We start from the raw sequence: 11,697 nt of genomic DNA on the forward strand, positions 1-11,697 counted from the left end.
CATCTTAAAAAATTATTGCAATTATTTTATCAAGATATAAAAAAAAACAGACTAAAGATGACATAGTCAACATTTAACCATATTGTTGTAATCTTATGATGAATGATATTGATAAATAGTCCTGAAAGTAATAGATGTGTGTTTTTGTTCATTACATACTAAATAATAAATTGATAAAGAGTCTAAACAGTACAACCAATTTATCTTTCCAATGCATTGTTGTTTTTTCCGCATACAAATAATTTAATATGGTTAAAAAAGTTATTTCTTGTCATGTATGACACTGTATCCTTCAGTTTTTTTTATCTGGCTATTAAATTGTTCTACCACTTGGCTGCTTAGGTCTTTGTATTGTGGAAAACTTCTCATTTCATAGCTATCACTGCAACCTGCAATACAGGATTATAGTCCAAAGTATAGAAATTGAATGTGCTTCTGTTGACAATATAATAATGAATGTGATTATTTGAAATGTACAATAAGTCATGTTTATGCTATGATGAAGCTGGCTATATTGATTTTTATTAATATATTTTAATGAATTTCAAGAACAGAATATAAATTTCAGCCATCTTACATTCAAATCATTTATCAAATATTTAGCAAGTAAGCATGAAAGTGAATTTAAAAAGTAAAAGAAAAGAAATAGCTTATAAAGCAAAAATATATTATGACAAAACAAGTGCTTTTCAAAAAATGTCTTGGGCTAAGGCTATTAACTTACCAAAATGATTATCCCAATGAAATCCATCAACTTTGAACTGTGTATTTTTGAAAAAGTGTGGATCACGATTTAAGCAGTATCAATGAAGATTGCAGGCATTGTCATAGATGATGAGTTCAGGAGCTGAAATAAAAAGTCTAGCTTTAAACATACAGTTAGATTAAAGAAATGAGTACCACATTTTGCAAATTACCTTCCAGGCATTGTCATAGATGATGAGTTCAGGAGCTGAAATAAAAAGTCTAGCTTTACCAAAATGATTATCCCAATGAAATCCATCAACTTTGAACTGTGTATTTTTGAAAAAGTGTGGATCACGATTTAAGCAGTATCAATGAAGATTGCAGGCATTGTCATAGATGATGAGTTCAGGAGCTGAAATAAAAAGTCTAGCTTTAAACATACAGTTAGATTAAAGAAATGAGTACCACATTTTGCAAATTACCTTCCAATTTTCAAGCATTGGGATAAATAACAACAATTTCTAAAATTAACATATCATATTGCATATAAATACCTACAACAAATATATTGTTTGAAAAGCAGGTTGTGACTAACATTTAATATGAAATGGAATATTAATTTGTATGGTGTAAATAGGTAAACATAGAAGGGAGATAATATTTACAGTCCTACATACATATTTTATATGTATAGAAGACTGATAACCTTAACAAGAATCTGTAAATAAGTAAACATAAAAGGGAGATAATATTTACAGTCCTACATACATATTTTATATGTAGAGAAGACTGATAACCTTAACAAGAATCTACAAACAGGTAAACAGAGAAGGGAGATAATATTTACAGTCCTAGATACATATTTTATATGTAGAGTAGACTTATAACCTTAAAAAGAAACAGTATATAGGTAAACAGAGAAGGGAGATAAAATTTACAGTCCTACATACATATTTTATATGTAGAGAAGACTGATAACCTTAACAAGAATCTACAAATAGGTAAACATAGAAGGGAGATAATATTTACAGTCCTACATACATATTGTATATGTAGAGAAGACTGATAACCTTAACAAGAATCTACAAACAGGTAAAAAAAGAAGGGAGATACTATTTACAGTCCTACATACATATTTTATATGTAGAGAAGACTGATAACCTTAACAAGAATCTACAAATAGGTAAACATAGAAGGGAAATAATATTTACAGTCCTAGATACATATTTTATATGTAGACAAGACTGATAACCTTAACAAGAATCAGCAAACAGGTAAACAGAGAAGGGAGATACTATTTACAGTCCTACATACATATTTTATATGTAGAGAAGACTGATAACCTTAACAAGAATCAGCAAACAGGTAAACAGAGAAGGGAGATAATATTTACAGTCCTAGATACATATTTTATATGTAGAGAAGACTGATAACCTTAACAAGAATCTACAAATAGGTAAACATAGAAGGGAAATAATATTTACAGTCCTAGATACATATTTTATATGTAGACAAGACTGATAACCTTAACAAGAATCAGCAAACAGGTAAACAGAGAAGGGAGATAATATTTACAGTCCTACATACATATTTTATATGTAGAGAAGACTGATAACCTTAACAAGAATCTACAAACAGGTAAACATAGAAGGGAGATAATATTTACAGTCCTAGATACATATTTTATATGTAGAGAAGACTGATAACCTTAACAAGAATCTACAAACAGGTAAACATAGAAGGGAAATAATATTTACAGTCCTAGATACATATTTTATATGTAGAGAAGACTGATAACCTTAACAAGAATCTACAAACAGGTAAACATAGAAGGGAAATAATATTTACAGTCCTAGATACATATTTTATATGTAGAGAAGACTGATAACCTTAACAAGAATCTACAAACAGGTAAACATAGAAGGGAAATAATATTTACAGTCCTAGATACATATTTTATATGTAGAGAAGACTGATAACCTTAACAAGAATCTACAAACAGGTAAACAGAGAAGGGAAATAATATTTACAGTCCTACATACATATTTTATATGTAGAGAAGACTGATAACCTTAACAAGAATCTACAAACAGGTAAACAAAGAAGGGAGATAATATTTACAGTCCTACATACATATTTTATATGTAGAGAAGACTGATAACCTTAACAAGAATCTACAAACAGGTAAACAAAGAAGGGAGATAATATTTACAGTCCTAGATACATATTTTATATGTAGAGTAGACTGATAACCTTAACAAGAATCTACAAACAGGTAAACAGAGAAGGGAAATAATATTTACAGTCCTACATACATATTTTATATGTAGATAATCTTGATAACCTTAACAAGAATCTGTAAATAGGTAAATACAAAAGGGAGATATTATCTACAGTCCTAGATACATATTATACAGGCACATTTGTACTTTTGACATTAACAATAACCTTTACATATATAGTCAGGCATACAAGGGAGATAATATTCACAGTCTTAGAAATATATTAAAAAATTCTGAAAGTTAATGTGAATTTTTGAATGCAAATAATGTGATTGGACCTTTACCAGAACCTTTAAACACATATAGATATGCAAATCCAGATTCAAAATTGTGCCTAGACTCACAAGGATATTTATCTTGACATTATCATAGAAAAGTAGATTTAGATCTTTCTGTTAAGTTTTTTTGTAAATATCAATTTTTATGTATACATGTAAATGTCAAAAAGGTGGTTTATATTAATTTGATAAATGTCTTTTTAGCCTTGTGAGTTTCGTCCCTTTCTAAAATAAATTAATGTAAGTTCATATGCAATTGGGACTCATCAGTAGGCATTGCATATGATTTCAAAAAAAAATATTGAAATGTATTTATATACTTTGTATGTATGTTCCTCGCAGTTTAAATATCAAAATTTAAGGGGCTATACATTTTTTTGTAAATACAGATTTCACTATTTTTTTGGTGTAAATGAATTTTATCTTATTCCCAATCCAAAAAAAATAAATGATGTATAAAGGAACAATAATAACCTTCTCTCTTCTTTAAATTATGAGTGTAAAAAAGGATAATAAAATTTACTGTATATTATGCAAGTTATGGCAGATGTTAAATAAGTGAATTAATCATATTTTACTTCAAATAAATATTAATATATCTGACTGTTTCGTAGCTTTAAGATAGCATAAGTAATATCAATTTCATTCAAACTCAAATTACATTGTTAGCAAGTAAAGATCTGCTTTGAAACTGCTACTACACTCTGAATCTTCACTTGTGCCTTCACTTCTACTTGCTTGTTTAATTTTTTACTATTATTTAAACTTCCTTTCTGTAATCTCTTACCTAGCAGCACCTTTGAAGTATCCAGGGGATCCTCTCCTTCTCTACATGAAGATTTAAACCCATGTTCAGTTTTAAATCTAGTTTTCTGAAAATACAGTTTTTAATTATATATATATTTTAAGTCTTACTAGCATAATAAAAAGAACAAGTTTTTGAGAGTATTGGGTGGCAATACACATGGCTCACACTACTTCAGAATGATAGGGAGAAGCTACTTTTCTTTTAAAAATTGAGAGGGAAATAGGTGAGATTTGAAAAAGCTTTTGTTTGCTCACTGCACTACACTACAATCATGACAATGTTGTATATTTTTTACTATTAATACATTTAGGGTCATTCTTTTACTGTGGATTCATTATTATTCGTTGGATACCTTTTTCGTGGATTTCGTGGGTACAGGTGAACCACCAAATTATATGTCAATGAATAACAAATTTATTATAGGTTCGTCTGCAAAGTTTGACAAAACCACGAAATCAAATATCCACGAACATGCAATTTTTTCTCAATCCACGAAAATTGATACCCACGAAAATAAATGAATCCACAGTATATTGTTAAAATTGTACCTGGATATACAATTAAAGTAACTGTTGTTTAATTTTGTCATATCAAGTGTTTTTGTAAAAAAGGCAATTAATTATAAATATCTTTCAATAATAAAAACATACATGACATATATCAAAAACGAAAAGAAAATTGTTATATCAATTAAAAGTCAATTGAAAAACTACTATGTTATCATGTTCATGAAGCAAAGTATTTTTCATTAAACAAGAAACAACAGTTCACCTCTGACATTTTAATATATAGATTCTACCACTGCATCGAGTGAGATAATATATTTATCCACTCCAGACAGTTAAATTTTCAATTTAAAACGTGAGGCTCGCTGAGCCATGTGAGCGTTTTTAATATTTAAATTAAACTGTCGAGAGTGAACAAATATGGTATTACAGGAGATTTGGTGGTGGAATCTGTTTCTCTTTTTGATTTTCAAACAATATGCAGGCAAATGTATTCCTTCTTTATGAAAAATCTGCAAAAATATGTGTTCTTTCTATGTGACGTCATCAGGCATGGTGGTCTTTTTTCATACTGTCACAATAGGAAATTTAAAGGAAAGCAAACAAATCCAGCCTAATAATCGGATTTTAACCAATGATAAACTGGGATCAAATGAACCACACATGAAATTTGGTATACAATGAGTTCAGAGGGGATAAAGTCACGAAGAATTAGAGAAAGTAATTTATATTAGTGTAATTGTCCCAGAGTTCAGCAACTTTAACTTATAAGTTAAAACAATACAATGTACATATAAATGAAAATATATATAATAATCAAGAAGATCTATAAAAAAAAAATTATAAGCGTGAAGAATGCCTTATTTTTTTTTCTTTTGGGATCAATTTTAGTCTGTCATCAGTGCCATTCTTGTGTTTGTAGTCATGATCCCAACTATGCAGATTTCAGTTAATGTTAGTCCTTTTCCAATGAAATCCCTACAAGATCTATAGTTGTACAACAATATGCCCAATAACTTGAATAGCAGCCCCAGACAAAGAAAAATTATACAAAATAAACAATGTTGTTTTGATCTGAGCGTCACTGACGAGTCTTATGTAGATGAAACGCGCGTCTGACGTATTAAATTTTAATCCTGGTACAAAATGAGCGTCTGGTGAATTAAATTTTAATCCTGGTACATTTGTACCTTTAATAACGATTGTACATGATATTGCGAAAAAAATGTGACATTTTTAATGCAAAACATGAACAACAAATTACTTCTTGGAGTGTGAAAGTGAGTTGGGCGCGAACGGACATGATACCTTCTGACATACACCTTTATATCACTATGAGCCTTCCCAGCTGGCCGACCTGGCAGCTCGATCTTTTGACGCATACAGCAATCACTTTTCCATTGTGGTGTCACATATTTTGTTTTATGACGTCAAAAATTTACGGGAACCTGTGTGATATCCAATAATGGCGGACAAATAGCGATAAGGTGTATTGACTCAAGATGCAGGATTTAATGCATCATTGAAGAACACTTAATAGCCTTCTGCTGTTGTTTACACTTTAGTGTGGTTATTGTCTCATTAGCATATTCCCATTTCCTTTCTCAATTTTACTATCGGGAGAATTTTATCAGGGAGTTGTTTACAAAGCAAAAAAACACAGTCATATATTATTATTACAATTAATTATTTTTACATCCAATGCTTCCTTGGTGTCAATCCACAAATTATTTACCTTCATTTCAGCTTGAAACCATAAAAGTCAATAGGTGAAGTTACTTTCTTATTATATCGTTTTTCAAATTCAATTTAAAATCAGTACTCGATATATTTATTAACCCAAGATTAAAATTCTTATTATTTTATCTCACCTCTGAAGAGTACATAATTGAAACAGCGAATTTCATTGGTTAAAATCACTGTGACGTCGCAGTCCTTCAGTTCAGTCCAACCACATATTTTACGCTTGCTAATAACTCTAAATATCGGGTCTCACTAATTAGCGACAACAAGCGTCAAGAAGCGACAACAAGCGTCAACAAGCGTCAAGAAGCGACAACAAGAATTATTTTAGCGACAACAAGAATTATTTTAGCGACAACAAGCGACAAGAAGACTATTTAGCGACAAGAAAACATTTTTTTTATTAGATATAAAGAAATTTGTATGTAATGATTTTTTTTAAATTTACGAGCAGATATGTCTAATTAAAATGTTTTATGATATAGATAGACGAAGAAATGAAACTGACATTTGTGAGGAAGAAAGAGATTGTGAAGTGTATATTAGTATATTGGTAGATGAAGAAATTAAACATTTGTGAAGAAGAAAGAGATTGAGCTTCTTTTTTTTATTTTTTAATATGAAGAATATGTATAAGATAATGTATGTATCTGTTTTCATCGAGGTCAAAGTATGAATTTACGAATCGGTTAACCTAGCACGATTGAAGACGGAGAATCACAGGGGCTTGTTTAGTGGGTCAGACGAGGTTTTACTACCAATTGGTATTTTATATAGGATAGCGATCGCCATTGACAGTGGGTCAGACGAGGTTTTACTGTCAATGGCGGTCGCCATTGACAGTAAAACCTCGTCTGACCCACTTAATTGGTATTTTATATAGGATAGCGATCGCCATTGACAGTAAACAAAACACTAAACAAGCCCCTGTGGGAGAATACTTTAGCAGACTAACAATTGAACCCATTTGGAACAAACTCCAACAGGATTTACAGATTGCTATCTTCTCAGTACTTATTATAAGGCAGCAACCATTTGATTTTCGGGGGGGGGGGGCTATGGGTTTTTTTTTCTGAACAAATTTTTTTTTCCGCCTGGAGCCCCCCCCCAGAAAATCAAAGGTTGCTGCCTAAAATCATGCCACTATTATGTTGTCTTAACTCATGAGACACCTCAAATAACTATTAATTATTAATATAGTGTTATCAAACCTGGTATTTAGTAGAAACTTATGGAACGCCACGACTGCCTTATGTTAATAATCAGCATTATATGTAGTGCTCACAACATTATATGAAGTGATCACAGCATTATATGCAGTGCTCACAGCATTACATGCAGTGTCCACAACATTATATGAAGTGCTCACAACATTATATTAAGTGCTCACAACATTATATTAAGTGTTCACAACATTATACGTTTTTTGTTGTATGATGAGATTGATGTATGATGAGATTTATGAATGATGAGATCATTCGGTAAACTTCGTTTTTTTCAGCGGAAATTACCGAATCCATAATTGGTAAATTACGGTAAATTAATGCCCAGCAAACAAATTTAAACAGTTATTATTATATATGTGATTATTAAGGCAGTATACAATATTTAAAACGGATTGAAATAATTAAATTAAGAAGTATGATCAATTTAACCCAAGTTTATTCCACACCAGGGCATTTTAAACTTATTTTGGGGATTAGTTTCACCATATTCACAACTTAATATGTATATTTATTTACTAGAACACACCCGTGATATCGCGGGTCTGTGACTGAATTAAAGAATATAACTATGCGTAAGCCTTATTTTAGTATTGGTATTGTCATCTGATAAAGTCATGCCGATTATAAGATGAAGTTTTCTCTGCTTTTAACATCTTTCTGTTTGAACCCGTCGACCTGGAACTTGTCAATTTAATATTGGTATTATTGATTTTGTTTGGAAAACAAAAGTCTCTGGAAAGGAGTATTTTTTAATCAACAGTTTTGTCCTTTATGAGTTATGAATAAAATTGAATCTTTGATTCGCTGTTTTACGTCTAACAAATTGAAAACTGTACATGCTGTACCTATACGCCTTATTTTAAGTCCAGATTTTTATTATTCGTATTGTCATCTTAGAAAGTCATACTGATTAAAGTACTACAATCGGGAACAATGTGACAATGATTGAATTAAGCAGTTTCAACCCTGCGATTACGACCCGTGTATATAGCAAAATCTTAAATACAGCGTTTCGTGCAATCTAATTGAAATGTTGATCTCTGATTACGTTATACTGCATATGCAGTATAACGTAATCAGAGATCAACATTTCAATTAGATTGCGTTTCGTGGTAATCCTGTCAGATGCGGAACGTACAGATAATGTAATAGTTAACAGGTGAATATATTATTGGTATCGATTCGACCCGGAACTTCTTAATTATTGGCAATATTAATTATGTGGAAAACAAAAGGGTCTGGAGTGATGTTATTTTTAATCAACAGCAGAGTTATTAGCGTATTCGTGCATATTTATAAATTTATCTACAGAACCTACCTGTTCATAAATACTAATGAATAGATTTGTATAGTAACTTCGTATCTATATAGTTGTTCTATTTATTAACCTTAGTTCTTTTGTATTTTCTTTTTTGAAGAGTACATTATTGCAACAGCACATTTCATTGGTTAAAATTAATGTGACGTTGCAGTCCTTCAGTTCAGTCCAACCACTTTTTATGCGTATACTAATAACTCATATTTAACATGTAAAAGGGAAATTCCCATCTAAAAATAGAAAGGAATAACTAAATACCGAGTCGCTTCTTTAAAGGGATAATAAACAACCACAACCTCTTATCTAAACCACAAACTCAGCCGACTCTCCACCAACTGTAAAAAGTTTTAAAGAATTCCGATTTAGATATACTGGGATACTTCTAACGGATAATAGCTACAATAAAACAAACTGAATATTTTGCCATTACGATGTAAAGTAACGTGGTATGATCTTTTAGTTCTTTGGTGATCAGTGGTATCAGCCGTGGCACCGGAAGTTGTGATAGAAACACACAAAACATAAATGGCTTTCGGTAAGCCTATATTTTTATTTTTATTTTTTGTTAAGTTATTTCTTTGCACAAATTGCCAAGAGTTTACACACTGATTAGTTAACGTTGTTGATGAATACATGAAAGCATTGTTATTGGTGTCAGGTCTTGAATTATTCTTAGTCACAATAACTTTAGTATGAGATTAGAGATTTCGCGGAATATTTCACATGTTTTCAATGTTTACATTTTGATGTTATGATAATTTTATTTAATTGTCATTAAACATTACAATGCTTATGGCAATACAAGTTTAAACAAACAATAAAAAAACCAAAATACAAACAAAACAGTATACAAAATTTATCAAAAAGACAAAAACAAGTAATTTTCAATATAATTTTCAATATTGAATATTAATTCATGTTACAATACATGTAAGACCTCTGTGACTGTCCTCAGTTCTAATGACCTTTTTATAAAGAAGGTAATAATTCTAACATGTCTTAAGGAAGTGGGCTTTAATATATAAAATCATTATTCGATGAAGATAGTACAGCACGGTGAACGTTGAAATTAACTTCTAGGTCTGATAATCTTTGATAAAAGTTAATAATCTTAATTAATACAGCCATGCTAAATACACATAGAAACTAACTTGTAGAATTAAGACCGAGCTAGAGTTAATATAATCATTACATTTTTTCAACAGAATATTTTGAGTTCTTTTTTTTCATTTATGAATGATGAAGCAGGTAAAGAAGATGTCTATCAGAATACATGTATGTGACATCATTAAACAGTTTAATTTAACTGTACCTTAATAACAGTTTATTGGCGAGAGGGTTCTGAAATTCTATACTATCATGACTTAGTTATTGAGTGATATTACAAAAGTTATAATATGTTTAAACAAGTAAAACAGAGTCATGTTTTAGTAAAAAACTGGGAAATTTATTCATCACCTTGACATGATAAATGTTTAAGGGTACCCAAATTGCTCCTATTTTGACAGATTTTCCACCTGCGTTTGTTTTATGATCCAGACAAAAGTTTCCATTTTGTGTTTATTTTGTAGATGTACTATAGTTTACTATAGATTGAGTTACACCAATTTAATTTTTAATCCATATTGAATCATAGAAAAATTGGCTTGAACTGACCTCCAAATGCATGCATTTATTTCTGAATATACACTAAAGTTACTGTATCAAAACCCAAGAATGATCAATAATGCATGATCTACTAATATTCCAATGTCACACTCACAGAAACAATATTATGACTCCTTCATATTGTTCTTATAGGATTTATTGCCATTTTAATGACGATTAGGCAATTTTTGAATTTATGACGGTAGGAAGATAAGTATGTTTGTCAATTGATACACTAGTGTGATAGAAAATTAAGAATTCTAATATGACGACCCTAATTATCGTCAACCAGTATAATCACAATACACCGTATATCTACCTTTATATTGTATTTGAATCTTGGCCTACATAAACGGGGGGTTTTGATGTCGAAAATTGAGAATATTTGGAAGTATATTAATAAGTTGGTCAAAACAGGGAACAGCCGTTTTTGTGTATTTCTGCGTTAGTGCTAAAGGTAGATATATTTTTTTGTTTTTTTTATAAATTTCAGATTTACCATTTTTTATCATTAAAAAAGGGGGATTTTCCAGTTTTCAGACAATAATTCAAAAACTATTTCACCAATTTGCAAGAAACTTTGATGAATTGTATTGCAACTGACATGAGCACCCTTTTATTTTTTTTAATTTTAGACTTATACTTGTCCAATTTATGGGGTTTTATTCATTACAAAAAAGGGGATTTTCCAGTTTTCGGACAATAACTCAAAATGCTTTCAGCATTTTTTATGAAACTTTGGTAAATTGTTTATATCTATTGTTGTAAGCTCCCTTTTGATTTTTATAAATTTTAGTTTTTACATTTCCGAGTTATAAGATTTTATTTATAAAAAAGGGGTAATTTCATGTTTTTGAACGATATTCTTAAAGTGCTTACAGCAGTTTTCATGACTGATTTATATCTATTAAGGTAACCTCCCTTTAGTTTTTTTCATAAATTTCTGATATAACATTGAAAAGTTATTGAACTTTATTGACAAAGCCATGGGCGTATCATGTGCTCACGGCACAGCTGTTTATTTATATTTGGAATAGAAAAGAGATAACCGGATGATAGTGATATGAAACCTGGCATACCCAAAACTTGGGTTTAACTGTCAAAAAAAGGTTTACCTTAATTGTTGTATAAATTAGATTGGCATAACACAGTTTTGTGTAGAATATTTATTTTTATGTGGTAATTTTGTCTTTTTTCTTGCA

General features: G+C 30.3%; 1 long non-coding RNA gene across 1 annotated transcript; it reads right to left on the minus strand.

Moving 5' to 3' along the window:
- Nucleotides 1–974: 974 nt before the first annotated feature.
- Nucleotides 975–6,397, minus strand: LOC134724868 (uncharacterized). The gene is made up of 3 exons (XR_010108499.1): nucleotides 6,297–6,397; nucleotides 4,035–4,119; nucleotides 975–1,099 (listed from the first exon to the last, which is right to left on the minus strand). It is a non-coding gene; the product is annotated as an uncharacterized LOC134724868 (long non-coding RNA).
- Between the last annotated feature and the right edge of the window lie 5,300 nt (nucleotides 6,398–11,697).

This window comes from Mytilus trossulus, chromosome 1, assembly GCF_036588685.1.
Source record: "Mytilus trossulus isolate FHL-02 chromosome 1, PNRI_Mtr1.1.1.hap1, whole genome shotgun sequence".
Classification (NCBI taxonomy): Eukaryota; Metazoa; Mollusca; class Bivalvia; order Mytilida; family Mytilidae; genus Mytilus; species Mytilus trossulus.